A 19,330-nucleotide genomic window follows, 5' to 3' on the forward strand; every position below is an offset into this window, starting at 1 on the left:
CAGACTCCCAGGGTGCAAACCAGAGCTCTGTTCCACACAGTACAATTCCTGGCCTTTCAGTATCACCAATTGGTGGTCACCATTATCACCAATTTTGGTGATCGCAGAAAACAACAACAGAAGGCTAAGTAGGAAATGCTCCCAGGCCACATCTAGCCCATGGCTGGGGGATTATCCTGGATACCTCCCGCACTGCAGAAACAAAGCAGTTTGACATCACTCTAACTGCCATGGTTCCATCCTGTGGCATCTTGGGATTTGTAGTCTGGTGAAATATTCAGCCTGATCTGTCAGAGAGCTCTGGCAGCTCACCAAATGAAAAATCCCACAGTTCTGTAGGACAGAGTCCTGGCAGTTAACGTGGTGTCAATTGCTTTATGTTGTAGTGTGGATGCACCAGCAAATACAAAGATGACAACTCTCCATATCCACCAGTTGCTTATCCATGAATTCAAGCATCCACATCTTGAAAATGTTCAAAAAACATATAAATTCCGATTTTGCCATTTCATACAAGGGACACCATTGTATTTAATGGGGTTTGAGCATTCACGGATTTTGGTATCCACGGGAGTCCTGGAACCAAACCCCAGCAGATACCAGGGGCCCAAAATATTTAAAGACTTCTGAGCCCAAGACTCTGGTAAGGACTTTTGAGGATAATATTTTGGGGACAAGGGTGAGTTCATTTTCTCTTTTGACTTCAACCAATGCTTGCGTTACTCTTTGCTCCTCGAAAATACATTCCCTGAGTCATGCTGTTCATTAAGACAGAGCTATACTGAAGTCCCCTTGGATTTAACCAGCTGAATATTGCATATGCCTCAATGCTTAATGCAAACACAGAGGACCAAAGGAATTCAGCCAGCTTCTAAAGCCTGTGTTTTGCTTCCCACATGAAAGATAAAAGCGCTCGGTAGAATATTCCCATACCTCTGTCAAGTGTAGGGCAGGAAAGTCGATTTGACTGGTAGGTACATTGGCTTCAAGAGAGGTAATGACATGAAATTAAGGAGATGTATTGATGTGCCTTTGTAAAAAATGAAGATAACATAGATTCCCAGGTTCCTCTGGGAATCTGCTCTCTCAAAATCTTCTAAGATTTCATGGATTTCCACCATCCACCCCACCAACCCTGTAATTTTTGCCCAGGAGTCTAAAATATCCTTAGTGCTCCAGGGGAAGTTACTTCCGGGGATCAATGGACATAAGGCATTCATGCTTATTCACAGAGGCTACAATGCATGTGATCTATCATTGCAGTTGTCAGATGAGAGCCTGGTTATTTGAAGGGTTTATCTTATAGTGATCAGGGCTCCTAACAGACTTTAGCAGGTTGGGGCAAAAAAAAAAAAAGGTCCAATGTGATATTATTATCACTTTGTTAGCCCCAATCTAAAATAGAGCTTGTGCAAAATGGACCCCACGGAAGAGCAAAAGATGTACAAAGTTGCATGTGAGATTGGTTTTGTCATGATGGTTTTTATAAAAGAAGGCTCAAGTACCAAAATGCTTACAGATTTTCACATGGATATTTTTTTAAAAAAAATCATAAACCAATGTGGAAAAGAAATGGAATGAACATGTGCATTGGCGGAGGGGGGGGGGGGGATGCAAAAATGCAACTGAAAGTGAATCAGAGAGATTTCCCAGTTCAGGATCATCTCAATTTGGAGTCCAAAATTTGAGACTTAGGGATAGACCAGGGTTCATCATTAAATACTACCACAGTTCATCACAGACTGTTGTTTAAGCACACATGCAGAGAACACAAGTTCCCGCTTGAAAATTAAGACAGAAATCTAAACTAAAGAGGCTGTTCCCAAATCAAGGTGAAATGGTGAGACTAGTCTTGCTTGCCTAGTTAAGAAGACAGGATAAAGAACATTTAAGGGAGTCTACTTAGTAATTTGAGCATCGGACTATCACTCCGGAGACCAGGGGTTGAATCCCAGCTTGGCCATGTAAACCCACTGGGTGACCTTGGGCAAGTCACACTTTCTCAGCCTCAGAGGATGGTAATGAAGAAAAACCCTCTGAAGAAACTTGCCAAGAAAACTCCATGATAGAGTCACCTTAGGATCGCCATAGGTCAGACACGACTTGAAGGCACACAACAACAACAGACTTTCTTCTAGGCAGAGGGTGGGTGCAGGGGGTGAACCCTAGCCTGGCAAACACTGAGAGGGAAGGAGAAAGATAGCCAAGTAAATATATAGCTCTGCTGTAAACTCTTTGCACATTGCAGTGACACATCGATTAAGCCTTGCAAAATTGTGGCAAGTGGGTGCTCTACTAGCTGAGCTGAGGATTTGCACACAGCCCTTTCATTCCACCTGGAGCTGAGGCCACCAAAATGGGAGTATTTGTACCTTTGGTGCTGACTGCTTTGGGCAGAATACTCTGGGGGCAGAGCTGCCCCGACTAACCCCGTTACCTTGGCCCTCCATTCTGACATTGGGTGGCTCTCACATGCATATCCCACTGTACCACCTGGCATGACTTGCTTGCTTCTGAGGTCAGAACAAGGTGTCCAGCCTCAAGCACCTGTGGCAGTGGTGGCATGTGTGGGAGATGTGTGCAAACAGTCACCTGCCATTGTGATGGAGGACTCCAGATCTTCCAGGAAAATTCAGATCAAACAGGGCCTTTAAAATGCATGTTAACCATGCTATACCCCAGGTTTGTCACTGAATGGCCCAGATATTGTCAGGACTGTTTGCGCCAGATTCAGGGACTGGACCATTCAGAGGATAGCGAGAAGCTGTTTTATTTGTCCCATGTGGACAGGACCCAAGTCTCCTACCCAGGGAAACTGGAGACTCAGAGCCAGGTCTGAAGGTCTGCCAACCCCACCAGATGATGGTAGAAACTTGGATTTTGATGGGGAGGGGCACTTTTCTTTCTTCTAGCCCTGTTATTTCACAACCCTGTGCATTCCTAGCTGGGAGAAATGGTCCATTGTTACAAAGGAAATTCAGTTCTAATTAGGATGATGGTTTGAGACTCAATCTATTAATCTGCACACAGAGCCATCCTCATCCCCTGCCTCTTGCTATAAAACGCTTGCAGCTATCTCTCCAGAAAGAAAAGCCATGCACCAAAGGACGGATTCCTTCTTGCTTTGAGGCCTGCTGACTTTATCCAAAGTCCAATAAAAATTACCATATCTGAGTTGAGGCGAAATAAAATCACTGCATCACAAATCCCCAGTAGGTCTGACACTGTATTAATTTTGGGAGCGTAAGCAAAACACTTCTGCCTTCCCTCTTGGCAGAAAGTTACTGGCTCAGAGAGGATGAGGAGAAAAAGCAAAGAAGTTTGAGATGATGGTAGCTCGATCCTTGGTTTTAGATGATGATTTGATGTGGATTGAGAATGGTTAAAGGGTGCTGTTCTTTGAATTAATTGAACTAGCTGGATTCCATTTTGGGAGAAAGGTGGAATGAAAAGGAAAGAAAGGGTAAATTTGAGGGGGAAAGTAACTTCCATAGAAAGATGGCTGTCCTCAGCTAAGGTATTTGGTTTGCATCACCAATCCAAAGCTGGAGAAATTTACTACAGCTCCCAGAATCCCTCAGCTGTGACCCAAGATCCCTTAGAAAATGGCCATGTTTTCTAGAGAATGTAGGAACTACAGCCCTGAATCCTAATACTAGTGCCAACTAGAGTAGACACATTGAATCTTTGGCTGGATTTATCCAGTGAGATGTAGCGTCAATTAACCAGGGAGGTGTAGTGATTTGAGTAACGGGGTAGGATTGTGGGAACCCAGAGTTCGAATCAATGTTCAGCCATGGAAACCTTAGCACTCCCCTGTGCTAAGAGCAAAGGCAACTCCGCCTAAGAGGAAGGCAAACCCTACTGAACCAATCTTACTGGGATAAGCTTGCATTAGGGTTGCCATGTCAGAAATACAGCAAGAACAACAGTAGATCACTGGATCACTTGCTGAATGGTGAGTCAAGAGGTGAGTAAATCCAGTTCATTCAGTGATTCTACTCTGGTCACAATTAACATTGGGATGAGGTCAATGAGGTTGCTGCCACCATGCAGAATTAATGCAGTTTGACATGTTTAACTGCCGTGGCTACATGCTATGGAACCCTGGGATTTGTAGTTTATTGTGGCCCCAGAGTTATCTGTCAGAGAAGGCTAAATAGCTCACAAAACTACAGATCCCAGAACTTCGTAGCATTGAACCATGACCGTTAAAAGTGGTATCAGACTGCATTCATTCTGCAGTGCAGATGCAGTTTGAGTTTTACCTACATGTTGACTCACCAATGGACAGTTGAGCCAATGGGTCTACTCTAAATATGACTAACCAGTAGGAATGAGAGCATAGACCAGAAAAGCAATGTTTCCAAGCTCTGACCCAGAGTTATGTTTCCTAGTTCTGTTCTTTGACTCATCTGTATCTCTTTGCCTTGATACCTGGATGGAGATTTCCCTGAGGAATGGAAGGAGTGGAAGGAGGTTTTCATGCATTACAGAGGTTACTATGTACTTAGGACAGCAAGGTGAGCTGTAACTGGAGGAGACATTTTGAACAACTGGAAGTCTCTCCCAGTCATTTTCAGCATGAATTCTTGCTGTTTGGGAGTAAGCTGAACATTGTTTTTGGCTGAAAAAAAGCAATCTTGGGCTGAATTTTAAAGGAATGGTGATGGTCATAGACATATGGGATTTCCACTTCCCACAACAGCCACATGCTGCCCATGTCCCACCCAATTCCCATCCCAGATGCAGTACAAGTCCAAAAATTTACAGAGGATATCAGCATATGCTCCAACATATCATAGATGAAAACTGGGATGAACATTGTCAGGCGAACCTTATTACAGGTTGAGCCTTCCTTATCCAAAATTATCAGGACCAGAAGTGTTTTGGATTGCAGACTCCCCCCCCCCCCCCCTCCGAAGTTGGCATATTTGCATATACATAATGAGATGGCTTGGGGATGGGACCCAATTCTAAACATGAAATTTATTTAGGTTTTGTATACATCTTATACACATACAGTAGCCCGGAAGGTAATTTTATAGGTAATCTTTTAAATAATTTTATGCATGAAACAAAGTTTGCGTACACTGAACCATGAGGAAATAGAGGTGTCACTATCTCAGCCCCCCATGTAGGCAATTTTGGATTTTGGAGTATTTTGGATTTAGGAATTCCAGAGAAGGGAGACTCGACCTGTAATGATGAAGCGCATGCAAGTTAGGAGAGGCAGTTGTGGTTTACTTTTGCCTGAGCCTACTGGGAAGGGGAAAATGCTGAACCCTCCTCTCCTGTTATCCACACTGAACGTTGAGTGCAAACTACTTTTGAATTTTGAACTCAGTGTGGAGCAATTGAAGTAAGCTGAGGGGAAAGGAGGAAATTAGTAGCAGGAGAAAGAAACTGGAACTTTTTAAAAGCATCTGAAAAACTGGGATGTCAAATGGTGCGTTAACCTGTAGGTCAGTTCCATTGATTTCATAGGTTTATTCTAGGAGGACTTACTATGATTCAAGCCAAGATATTTTGGGGAGAATGGGAATGGAACCCAGAAAATCTGACAATAATTAGAATCTTGAGAACAGCACCCTTTGAGTGTGTTTTTGATCAGCCATGGCAGCTATTTTTCTCTGCCCAGTTGATAAATTGAGGGATAGTTCTATATATTTTTGAGTGCATGTCAAAAATTTGATGAATGTCAAGTTTCCCAGTGAATCTTGACAAATCCTAAATGAACTATGCTGAAAGCTCAGTGATATGTCTATCTATCTTCAGTTGGTCAGTCAGTCAGTCTGTCTGTCTGTCTGTCTCTTTCTATCTTCCCCCCTCTCTATTTTCTAGACATAACACTTGGGAATGCATCAGTGAATCTCCCCCCCCCCCCCTAATATATTTATACATTTGAATAAATATGAAATTATATCAAATGTAATATAGAAGGCCAGAACAATCAAATCCAGCCCTGGATATTCCTGTCTGCCACAACTCATTTAAATTTCTGCAACGGCCATGCCAGCTTTCCAGCTAGTTCCAGACTGTACAGAAGAGCTTTGGATCTTCATGAGATTTGCTTTTCTCAACAGCTTAGTTTTTTCACTTTTGGCTTGGGTTGATGCCAGGCATTACTCAGATGTGCCGCTGGGCCCATTTTGTTCAGCAGGGAAATCAAATGTACAGTATGAAATAGTTTTATTTTGGTTCAGTTAGCAATATTCTTCAAGCAAATAGGATGGCATTATGTTAGTGACATACAAAGGGGTTAAAGCCTAACTTTATGACAACATGTGTCTTGTTGTTGTTGTTGTTGTTGTTGAAACTGGAATTCTCCACCAGCTTTGTGCAACAACCAAAATACACTACTGCCTCTCTTCAAGGCCATTAAGTGGTCAGTGTAATGTATGGGATAGCTGAGAAGAATCAGTTGCTACACTGCACAACTAATGCAGTTTGACACCTCTTTAACTGTCATGGCTCCATCCTGTGGAATCCTGTGAATTGCAGTTTGTTGTGAGCTAGCCAACTGGTCCATCTATGCCCAGGGTTATCACCCAGAAAGACATGTGGCTGCTTTGGATCCAGCTGCAGACATTGCCAACTGCCTCCAATACTTCATGGCTTCAGGGTTCCTGGCACCTGAAAAGTCCTGCTTTTCAGCATCAGGTTTTGTAGTGGCCATCATCATTTCATAAATTGTGTTCATTCTGGTTTGGTTCATGTTGTTGTGCCTTTAAGTCATCTCTGACTTGTGGCAACCCTAGGCGATTCTATCATAGGGTTTTGTTGGCAAGTTTCTTTAGAGAGGATTGCCACTGCCTTCCCCTGAGGCTGAGAGAGTGTGATTTGCCCAGTGTCATCCAATGGGGGTTCCATGGCCAAGTCGGGAATCTAACCCTGGCCTCCAGAGTCATTGTCCAACTCTCAAACCATTACACCTCTCTTGCTCTCTTGGTTCACATTACTACCATACTTCAGGGATTGTGAGAATGTATTTTCACTGCATGCCTTTGTGATGCCATCTCAGTGACTTGCTATGGTCAACTCTGCAGTCGGGCAAAATAATGTGTGATTCCACGCAGAGATGGAAATAGCCGGGCAGGCTATGGAGTTGAGACTGCCATGGTTGCCTTAGTTGATTATCTCCGTCTGGGCATGGACAAGGGAAGCGTGTCCCTGTTAGTGCTTTTGGACATCTCAGCGGCTTTCGATACCATTGACCATGGTATCCTTCTGGAACGCCTGAGGGAGTTAGGTATCGGGGGCACTGTGCTCCAGTGGTTCCGTTCCTACCTCTCGGGTAGATTCCAGATGGTGCAGCTGGGGGACGTGTGCTCCGATAAGAGGGCGCTTACATCTGGCATCCCTCAAGGAGCGATTCTGTCTCCCATGCTATTTAACATTTACATGAAACCACTGGGAGAGATCATCCGGAGACACGGGGCGCGGTGTTATCAGTACGCTGATGACACCCAAATATGTTTCTCTGTGTCCCCGACTGATGCAGTAACTAGGGATGGCATCTCTCCTCTAAATGCCTGCTTGGAGTCGGTAATGGGCTGGATGAGGGAAAACAAACTCAGTCTGAATCCCGAGAAAACGGAAGTACTGGCGATAGGTTCCCCGGGTCTGGATGGTGAGATTTGCCATCCGGTCCTGAACGGGGTCACGCTTCCCTTGAAGGACTCGGTCCGCAGCTTGGGAGTGCTCCTGGACTTGTTGCTCCAGCTGACATCTCAGGTGGATGCGATCGTCAGGAGCGCTTGTTATCAGCTTTGGCTGATACGCCAGCTGCGTCCCTACCTGGACTGGAGAGACCTTGAAACTGTAGTATATGCTCTGGTAACCTCTCGATTGGATTTCTGTAATGCGCTCTACATGAGGCAACCCTTGTACCAAACCCAGAAGCTACAGTTAGTGCAGAATATGGCAGCGAGACTGGTTGCTGATTGTTCCAGGTCTGACCATATAACACCCATCTTGAAAGATCTTCATTGGCTGCCTATTCGCTTCCGGGCTCAATACAAGGTGTTGGTAATGACCTATAAAGCCCCAAATGGCTTGGGCCCAGAGTACTTGGAGGACCGCCTCTCCCCATATAATCCGCCCCACACACTCAGATCAACAGGGATGAAATTGTTGGAGGTCCCAGCGACACGCTATGTGAGGACCTCACAGAGGGCATTCTCTATCGTGGCCCCAAGATCTTGGAATAGTCTCCCAGATGAGCTTCGCTCCACCACATCCTTAGCTCTTCTCAAAAAGAATCTGAAGACATATTTCTTTTCCCAAGCCTTCCCACCGTGAAAAATCTTCTCTTACCCCTTTTCATTGATGACCCCGGACTGTATATATCGATTTCCCCTTCCGTCTGGCCCTTTTGTTGTTAGTATTACTATGTTGCTTTTAATGCTGTTTTTAATTGATTTTATTGGAATGCTTTTATAAATAATTGTTTGCCGCTTTGATCAAAATTTTGGAAAAACGGGTTACAAATAAACTATATTATTATTATTATTATTATTATTATTATTATTATTATTATTATTATTATAAAAATATTCAAACAAATGGTTGAACAATGTCTTTGTCAAGTATCAGGAAACCCTGACAAGGAGAATTTGGGAATGATGAAAATCATTGCAATTTAGGACTCACTCTGCTCACATTTTGCAACCCCCCCCCTCCCCGGATGGTGTTATTTTCTGTGCAGAAAAGCTTCTTTCCTATATAGAAAATATTTTTCCATACAAAGAAATTGTACAAAATTTGCAGACAATAAGTCCTGAACTGCAGATAGTCTTCATAAACTCAACAGTTTTCAAAGACTTTCTCATAGCAGGAAAAAATATTGCAAAAATTACTCACTGCTTCGTTTGAGAGTGAAATTGCAGCCCATGTGCCAGGCAGACCAGAGAAAAGTGTCTCTGTGGTACTGACCCTCTGGGTTCTTGTGCAATGTGTGTGTGTGTGTGTGTGTGTGTGTGTGACATCTTAGAATAAATCTTGGCTGTTGAACTTATTATCCACCTCCTGAATCCATCTGCTAATTTCACTCCAGATTTCACTGTGGATTTTCAGCTTCCCAATCAAAGCTCCAAGATCCTGAGACTTTGGGGTGTTAGGTCAGGCTTGCTTTTCAGTGTTGCTTAAAAAGAGAGAAAAAGAGAAGCCAAATGTGTGGGGGCAGCCCTCTCTGTCAGAGACTTGCTTTGATCAGCTATGCAAACCCCATATGTTGGCTCATTTTTTGCACCCAGACACGTCACATCAAGATCCCCTTTGCTGAAGAGCAGCTGTCTACCGCTTCCTAAGGTGTCGCAACCGCTACTGCACTCAACTTAGTTCATTAAGGATCATGGATCACTGTGGGTGAATGTCTGCTGTTCTCGCGTCTGGGCTTCCGTCCAACACAGCGCAAAAGCAAAGCAGTGTGTCCAGAGAAATCAACATATTGCATTTTAAAGATTCCTCTCGGTTAATCTCCTTTCAGCAAAAGGCAAGCCCATGAAGAATTTGGAGAACAAGGCCTGAAGCTGCATTCTAATGTCAGCAGACAGTCAGCATCACTCTAGTTTAGCCTTTCTAAACTAGCATCCTGTTAGTGACATAAGCAAGTATAAATGCACCTTACACATGCACATGCATTTTATTGGTCATTGGTGAGGTTGGTATTCTCATTCTCTCATTGCAACATCCAAACTCCCCTCGCCCCAAGACCAAGTGTTGTGCTATGATAGCTCCCCTACCCCTTGAGATACTGATGGAGAGTGGAGGGGATCAGAGAGGTGCCTGGCTATTTTCCAGTAGCCAGGTGCAAATTGAGATATCATCCACTGAAACCTCCTGAAGGCCCCAATAGATCTCAGTGGAAGATACGCTTGGTCTCCATCTGGCTAGGGGGATGGATCTAGCTATGGGAAATGTTCCTTGCAGAGTTTTGACAATGAAAAGCAAGGCACATCTACAGAAATATCAAGACGCAAGATTTCAGCAATCTATTTAACTGTCAGTGCTCCATCTGTGGAAACTTGGGGATTTTTAATTTGGTGAATTATTCAGGCTGGTATGTCAGCGACCTCTGATTCCTTCATCAAACTACACACCCAAGGATTCTGTAGGACAGAGTCAGAGCAGTTAAAGTGGCGCCAAACTGCTTTATCTCTGCAATGTGAATGCACCCTCAGACTGGCCCTGAAAATGAAACACCTTACTTCTAAAACAGCAGTGGGGAAATTGCATTCTGTGGGCTACAAACAACCCCAGATCCATTTTGTGGTCCCTGAAACCCATTGCCCCCAATCCCCTGAATGCCACTTTAAAGAACGTGTTATTTTCACCCCGCAATCATACCAAAACAGCCAGAACAGGTGAAAATGCGTTCCCACCTTTGAACCCTCCAACTTTCTTCAAATTACCTCTGCTTTCAACTGGAATCTAATCCAAAAATAGCAAAAGGCAGTGATGTGAGATCATTGCCAGTCACCATTTTGGTTGAGATATAGACAAAAACTGGAGTATTTGGAGTCCTGGATATGTGGCCCATGAGGCTGTGAAAATTGCCCCCAACACAGTTGCGCACCTTCATCTCAGGGATTATTCAGATGATGAAAATAGTCTGGGTTGAATTTTTGTTGTTCACATGTGTTTCAAATGCATCCGATTAAGTTTCGGCATGGAGGCTGCAACCCCCCCCCCCACTTGACCCAGAATAATTGATACCATTCCCCCCCCCAATATTTTTTTTCAAAGGTTTACATCTGCAGCAGTGTGACTAACTGATGCAAACAGACTGAGGATAAACTAGAATAAAACTCTGCATGCCTTGAATACAGCGTGCCCGCGTCATACGCAGGTGCGCCTTACGCGGCTTGAGCATACGCGGGGCGGAAGGGATGGCGCGTCCCATTCAATTGAATGGGAGCACGCACTGCCACGCTGCCACGCCGCTGCGCACGAGCCCCATTGTTTACAATGGGGCTTGAGCATAGGCGGAATTCACCTTACGCGGAGGGATCCGGAAGGATCCCCGCGTAAGGCGAGGACCCACTGTATATTTCAAATATATTCGCATAATTGACTCTTTTTTTTATTTGAGTGCCCGCATATGTGAGCAACAAAACTTGCAGAGATGCACATAGATGTGGTTCCATAGTGTGAACAAAAAACACTGAATGTGTGAGTGAAATTATTCACATAGTCATGCTAAAAAAAAAATCTGAATAACCCCCCTGGAAATACAGGCCAACCTACAGACAAGGGATATCTGAAAGACCCTAGGTTTCCTCTCTCGTAACTACATCAGCGAAAAGATTGTTGCTCCTATTTGTTTAATATGGTTATTAAATGATATCAGCGCTCATCTTACCTCTTCCCTGTGCCAAATTCCAGCTGGCATTCAGCTTACAGCATTCAAGAGCTTGGCAAAATGTCCAGGATGCTCCTTTGAAGATTGAGCCACAACACTGGGCTGCTTTATTATTAGCATTTCTGGGTTCCTTCCAAAAAGTGTCCTATCTTCTCCAATTCTCCTTCTCACTCTGCAACTATCTTCTCTGTGTGAGGACAATTCATTGGGTTAATCCATCCAGAAGGACTGGATGCAAGTGTCCCTTTAGGGTCAAGCTTGCCATTTGTCCAGAACTCGCAGTTCAGAGTAGGTATTGTTTGTTGGTTGAAGGCTATTACTGAAGCCCTTACAGATCTTCCGAAGGGCAGCTTGTCTTCCAATTGTCCCATTTGGGCAGGGACAGACCCACTCCTGTCATCCCATGTTTTTCCTGCTGCTTTAAAAACGTCCCAGTTTCCCTCTCCTCCTCCTCCTCTCACTTTCCCCCTTTGTCCTCTGTTTATTTCAGTTCCTGCAAAAGTGAGGTCAAATTGTAAAAGTAGTTTTCACTTAGCTGTGAGGAAAGGAAAGGAAGGGCAGCATGTTGCCTTTCCCAGTACATTCAGGCAAAAGCAAACTGCTGCAGCCTCTCCTAGCTTGTCTTTTCTTCCTTGTTCATAACTTTTGCCATCTTGACAAAACACTGATGTTGCTTGGTCACATGTCTCCCAGTTTTCCTCTGCACAATGTTCAAAGGTAGGCAGTGGACATGAGGCCAGTTTTCTAAAAAAAACCTTACAAGCATACTAGTTCTTTTCAGCTCTGATACAGTTATTGAATGCACCTTTTCATTGATGGGGAAAACCCATCAATAGGCTCCCAATCCCAATTACTGCATTTCTGCGATAGGTCCCTTCCCCTGTAGTTCCGCTTCTCGGGAAGTCATGTGGGGCAATTAGGCATGATTCTGATCCTTTCCTCCTCTTCTGCTCTTCTCACACAATCATGGCTGCGAACACCTTACCAAAGCTGGCTGCTGTGTGTATATTCCGACAGCAGCTAGTTTCAGGAAGTGGTGGGTAGCTGCAATTGCTTGTTCCTTTTCCCCCTGAAGTGTGGGGCTGCTGTGTGAATGTTCACACAACAGCCCCATGTTTTGAAGGGGGAGGAGCAGTGATCACAATTGGTGACACTTTTCCTGAAGTCTGCTACTGTATGCAGCAGCCGGCTTTTGTCCAGAACTTGGCTTGAGGAGGCGGTTGTGCAGTCAGGATTCATTTTCTCCCAGAAGGTCATGGCAATGGAGAATACAGGTCATAAAACCATGGATCGCCAAAGCACTATCATGGGAAAACATTTGATAAGAAATGATGGATTTTGGCCATTGCATTACTGATGTTCCTCACAATACAACTCACAGTGGAGAACAGGGCACTTTCAGAACATATGGGGTGAAGGCTAGACTAAAAAAATAGAGAGTACCAAAGGTTTCAGGTTTCAGTGCCAGTTTCAAGGATTCCTAAAGTGTTGCATGTAGCCACAGGCCATATCATTCTCACCCAATCTTTAAACCATGCTTTGGGCATTGTCAACAAGATCAATGCGTGCTTGAAAGTCCGCATTCTAAAGTCAAGCTTAACAAGTCTCTCTTATCAAGACGGGGCTTCCAAACTACATCTGCTACATCTTGCATCCCTTGATTTGAATTGTGCCCAGTTCCCCATTTTTTTTTGTCAGACAGTAGTAATTGTGACAAAGACTATTGTAGAAAGGATTGAGAAGGAAAAGACGAGCGGGCGAAGGAGCGCAGGGAGATTAAATAATTAGCAAACGTGGCAAGAGGCAAGATGAAAAACAAGCGCTGTGATTCATGTTTTGTGTTTCCTACTGTACTGAACACTTTAAAGTGTCAGCCGGTGTGACAGTCAGTCTTTAAAGCCAATTAAAGTTTTATAATAAAAAAGAAGCGCCGCTTTAAGGGAGGAGAGGAGGAGGGGGAGAGAAATCTTTCTATCCATTTGTTGGCAGTGATGTACTCAAAGTCTAGAAACCATGGAGACTAGAGTGCTAGAAATCCATATATAGATGAAATACGCATATCTGCTTTTATTAAGATGGTTTTTAAAAAAAGAGAGAGAGAGAAGAGTGAAGGGAGAAAGAGAGAGGAAGGAAATGGAAGGGAAGCACTTAAGGATGGCAGGAATGCATTGTGGGTCTCAGGCTTTGCAAAGTTGTACATAAGACACAACATGGGAGCTTGTCGGTGAAGTCAGTGATTTAGTCATCAGATCAACAAACCACAAAGGTGTCCAGGTCAAGGTCTGCTTCAGGTGAGTTCCAAAACCTTCCCTGACATCTCCATCCAGTTTTTACACACCTGAAAGGTGCCCAGCTCAAGGTGGGATTCAGGTGAGTTCCAAAACTGTCCATGACATCTCCATCTAGTTTCTATTCACTTCAGAAGTGCCCAGCTCAAAGTGAGCTTCAGGCGAGTTCCGATATCTTCCTTGACAGCTGCATCTAGATTCCCTCTCAGATGAAAATAAATTAAATGTCCTTGTATGGAATCAAAATGTAGAGGGATAACAGTATCTTGAGTGATGCACATTGTAAGGCGAGGTAATGGGTCTGACCACACAGCAGAATTAAAGCTGTTTGACACCACTTTGACTGCCAAGAATCTGTCCTACAGAATCCTGAGATTTGCAGTTTAGTGAAGCACCAGAATTCCCTGACAGACCAGGCTGAATGCTTTACCAAACTACTAGGATTCTGTAGGATAAGAGTTGTGGCAGTTAAAGTGGTATCAAACTGCTTTAATTCTGTGACTGCAACCAATGTTACCATATGTTACATTTTATTCCAGTGTTGTTCCACCATAGCTATCATGACACCACTATCAAGACACCACACTATGACAGGCAGTTTCACTCCAAAGGAGACTGTCTCATGTGGATCCAGTTCCCTCACCCCAGCACCCCTCATGGCTTCTTAGGGACCAAGAACAAGGCCCTCCACTTCTACCACTTCTGCCTTCCTTCCTGTAGGAAGTTATGCTTATGCTATCACAGCCCACCTTTTTGGCTGTCGCAAAGGCTGGCATTCTCTGCTAGATGCACAATGCCCAAAATGCCCCCTACCTCCCAAAACACACCTTTCCCCATGTCTGTCTGCTCCCCCAACCCAGCCATCTCATGGTTGTTGAAAAGCAGGGGAAGCAGCAGAGAAGCATCCACTTATGTTTCTGTAGCTCAGTAGTTTCCAAACTTTGGTCCTTCAGGTGTTTTGGAATTCAACTCCCAGAAGCATCGGTTAGCTTTGCCAAGACTCAGGAACATAATAAATATATTAAATAATTCTGGGAGCTGAAACCACAAACATTTGGAGGACCAAAGTTTGGGAACTGCTGTGTGTAGTGGGATACATCATCTGCAGGTTCTGTATTTTATTTGTGTGATGTTGGAGGGTATGCATAGGGAGGTGTCTAACACTGAAATACCAGTTCCAGCTAGCCCATTCCTGACCCTTTGGACTGGCACTAGTTCTATAGGGGTTTTTGCTCTGAGATCTTTCCTATTCTTCAGATCATTTCAGCTTGTGATGCTGTGGATCAGAGCTGGGGCTCACATTGAAAGCATGCTCCTTTCCACCTGCTTGCAGTTGTTCCAAACAGGCAGCTCTTCTTATTTCAAAGCTTTTCTATTCCATAGAACTGACGTCTTTAGCTCCATGCAGTGTTTTTTTTAACATATATTTTTTTTAAAAACTGGGAAGTCTGTGAGCTGCTCCTTTCGGAGCTGAGGATTTGATTGGCAAGACGGCCAAAGGAGAGCTTGCTTTGAGAGGAGTTGCAAAAACCCACAGGCCCTGGTGTCGGGTGTTGCTTCAGTCTCAGTTTGGTTTGTTCTGGCTTGTATGCCCAGGACAGGAAGAGAAGCCAGTGATGTATAATTCAGTGAACAAACTGGAAAGCAAAAGTAGGCTGGAAACTCCAGAGTCCAAATTAGGAATCGGTATGTGTGTCTTAACACTGCCACTTAAAATGGAGCTGGCTTGCCTCTTGTCTTTTTTGATTTATTAAAGGTATGTTGCTGGCAGATGGTGGAGTGATAAATATAGCTATTTCTTTCACACTTGGGATGGATGGAGAATAGTATTCTCTATGTGTTTTCAGTGTATCTGTTTCTACCAACCGTGTAGTGGTAAATCTTAAAGTCCAGACATGACAATCCTCCTAGCAACACCTCCAAGAGGAGTCCAAAAGAAGGCAGCTGGTTTGAAATATCTGTCTGTCTGTCTATTTTCCTATCTATCAAGAGCAGGTCTTTTGTAAAGCTAATGGATCTTGACCACTCAAGACCAAGCCACCCTGAAATACTTTGGATTACAACAGGGGTAAAACCACACTATGGTAAAGAAACTCCATTTCCCTTTAGGCTACTATGGGAATTGAAGCTAACCTCGAAGGGAACAGGGGAGTCTAGAAGGGCTGGCAGATGGTTTCATAGTCTTTGTTGATAAAAAATAATCCTGGGACTTCAACCTTGCAAGCCCAGGTTCTACTTGCCTCTTTTCACTTAATAACAGGGGGGAAATAGCACATGGCGTCTTTGCATGTGGATGGAGTGGTCCCAGTGCGAAAGTTATAGGAGCACCCAATTACCTTCTTGCAGCAGTTCCATTGGTTGCTGGTCAGTTTGCAGGAACAGTTCAAAGTGCTGATGATGACCTAGAAAGCCCTGAATGGCTTGGGTCCAGGATCTTTGAAGGACTGTATCTCCCCTTATGATCTCTCAGAGCAGTGATGCCCAAACTGTGGTTCTCTAGCTGTTTTGGACTCCAGCTCCCAGAAGCCTTAGCCATGTTTAATTGCCAATTTTGTAGGTTTTTAATTGTACTGTGTTTTTTAGACAGCAAGTCACTTTGGGTGCCCTTCTTGGGAGGAAAGTGGAATAGAAATAAATACCACCACCACCATCATCTTGGCCAATAGTCTGGGATTCTGGGAGCTGAAGTCCAAAACACTTGGAAGACTGGAGTTAGAGTATCACTGCTTTAATACTCTGTCCCATCCCCTTCTCAAGCTTGTTTGGTGGGAACAAGGAAAAGGACCTTCTTGGTGGCTGCTCCTGGACTTTGCAACTCCCTCACTACCCCAAATTTTCTACCCCAAATGCCAACATAAACTTGTCTAACCTTGGATATTATGGACCTTAACTTGGGTGGCCGAGTAGAATCAGTTCTAGTCCTGCTTCAGGCAGCAGAATATCGTGGGGCAGCCATGAGATCCCACACTTTATTTGTTTCATAAAAAGTAGGTATGAGGAGCTGAACCTGACCTCCGCAATACAACTCAATGTTGGAAGAGCTCTACGTGTTGGATTTTACCTGCTACACCAGTGAAAGGATACTTAAAAACCTTCCAGTCTATTTCCATAGCCACTGACACCTAGCCAAACTTAGTGGCATTGGAAATGAGGTGCCATTGTCTACAGCAACAGTGTTTCATAATGTTGGCATCCCTGTATCCCACCCCCAGGCCCATTTAGTATTACCCATTCTTGATTGTGCATCTGCTTCCTAACTGGCTTCTTTGAGTGCCAAATGCACAATTGCATTTATTGGACATAATTTCTCCATTTTAAAACTGAGGTTCACTTTAATTGCACATTGAAAAGCAAAAGGAGGTGGCTTAATTTTGCATTGTTCTCTGTTTGATCCTGATTTGAGTAATTATTGTGCATTGCATGAGCAATCCTATTTTAACCATGGCTTATAGACTGGTCATCTCTGCCCAGCCCTCTAGATCTTGACCAGACTTGTTAGCAAACCTGTTGCTTACTCATGACACTTATCCATAACAACAAATATACTTTTTTGTGGTGGCTTTAGGAATGGAATATAACACATATTTGCAGCATCCTTACACAGGTTTTGAACACAGTGTCTCTGTCTAGGGCCCTGCTTGCATAGGCCAAATAAAAAGGCCTCCTCCTGTCCATTCCATGGGGAATTTGGATAAGACTGTTCTGGGGTGAAAATTCAGATGGTGTCTCGTGCATTTAGTGCCAAACCTGAGTATACCCATTTTGAAATGGACTCCAAAAAACTCACTGTTTGCTCTTTTCTGATCTCCTGCAGCCCTTAGGTGATTGGGGATGGATGCCCCATTTTGACCTCAGTGCGAGCAACTTGTCACTGTGCCAGGTGGCACAGTGGGATACACCTGTGAACAGCTGCCCTGAATCAGAACAGAGGGCCCCAGGTAATGGGAAGGTTGGGACAACTCCAAGGCCAGAATACTCCAGCCTGCTCCCAGAATATCCTGGCCCATATAGATACCACCTAGGATGGGGTGGGAAATTTCAGAGGCTAGGAGGTCACATTAGCTCCACAAGGGACCTGTCATACTCCTTCCCTCACCCACCCACCCCATTTTTTTGTGACAATATAGTCCCAAATGCTCTCTGTGGTCACGGGAACCTTTTCACCATGTTTTAAAGCCTCCCTGTAGGCCAATTAAGGTCTACCCAAAGTATTATTATTATTATTATCCAATGCTCACTTTGCCCACCCTGGTCTAGTAGAAGGTGGTAACAGGAGGGCTCTGAAGACCACGGGTCCTCTGAGAGAAGAGAGGCATGGAAAGATTTTGGAGACTACATAGATGGGAGGATGAAAGAAGCTGAATTCTTCAATGGCTCAGATTTTACTCTTAGCTGGAAAAGAATTAATGCTCCCCTTGGATTTGGCGATGAATATTGCAAGACATAATGACACTTCCTGTTACCATTTGGGATGGACTGCAGAAGAAAATTGTGTTATTTGGACTTGTTTTGTGTTGTAGAGGACACTGCCCACAAGGCGTTGTATAGACCATTGAATCAATGAGACTTGTCTATGTGATGACTTGCCATTCAGCTGTTGATCCAATCGGTCTACTCTGGTTGGTAGTAACCAACAGAGTTTCAGCCACTTATTTTCAAAATGCCATTAATCTCTCAGCCGTGGCTGTGTTTGTCTAGGCGCTCCTTTGCATCCATTCCCTGGAGCAGTGTGTGATCATTCTCCTGCAAGAATTGGAGAGCTAGCTATGAATGCTGGATGATATTTGTTTCCTCTCCTTTCTACCACCCTCTGACTCCCTCTGATCAATAATGCAGCTGCATCTGATGCTGCAAGCAAATGTTGCTTATTGTGTGTATACAGACATAAATATCACTATTGACACATTCAAAGAGGCAAGGCTCAGATAACGGAGGGGGAAGGGGGTCGAATTACGCACGGTGCCCAGATGAGAGAATCCATATAGAGTCCCAGTGAGCAGGTTACACCTGGATTCCTTATCAACTGACATCTGCAAATGGATGCCAGAGACTTCTGTTTATGTGGAGGCAAATATTTGGTATTGACATATTTCTGTTAGTCAGAGCCATGATGATGGGGCAGCTCTAGTTACATGGCGAGAAATGCGAAAGAAATGGTGGAATGCCTCACACATCTGATTACATCCCTCACAAAAGAATCCTCTGTATCTCTTGCCAACAAAATATAGCCATTTCTTAACAGTATGGAGTACTCCTCCTTCCCTGGTGCCCTGGTGGCACAGTGGTTAAATGCCAGCACTGCAGCCACAACATTGTGAGTTTGATCCTGAGGGGCTCCAGGGTCGACTCAGCCTTCCATCCTTTTGGAGGTCGGTAAAATGAGAATCCAGCTTGTTGAGGACAATTGGCCTACACATTGTAAACCACATAGAGACTGCTTAGTTTAGCGTGAAGGGGTATAGAAATGTAAATGCTATTGCTATTGCTTCCCAGCCCAGCCCAGCTTGGAAGCAGATTACATTCTGCACCAAAGAAACCTAACAAAATTGTTGGAATCCTGTTGGTTGCACACACATTTGCAAGTTCTCTTATGCTTTCAGTTGTATGGTAGGCTCTTGGTATCCACTGCCATTTGGCTCCATGACCCCCTGTGGATACCAAAATCCATGGATGCTGA

The 19,330-nt window shown here is 44.1% G+C and overlaps 1 protein-coding gene across 2 annotated transcripts in view; it reads left to right on the top strand.

Moving 5' to 3' along the window:
- The window catches only part of PLXNA4 (plexin A4), a 597,539-nt gene that overhangs the window by 212,940 nt on the left and 365,269 nt on the right, over positions 1-19,330 (top strand). The window lies entirely within an intron of this gene.

The sequence above is a fragment of the Sceloporus occidentalis genome, unplaced genomic scaffold, assembly GCF_023333645.1.
Source record: "Sceloporus occidentalis isolate IW3139 unplaced genomic scaffold, rSceOcc1.0.p SCAF_5, whole genome shotgun sequence".
NCBI classification, from domain to species: domain Eukaryota; kingdom Metazoa; phylum Chordata; class Lepidosauria; order Squamata; family Phrynosomatidae; genus Sceloporus; species Sceloporus occidentalis.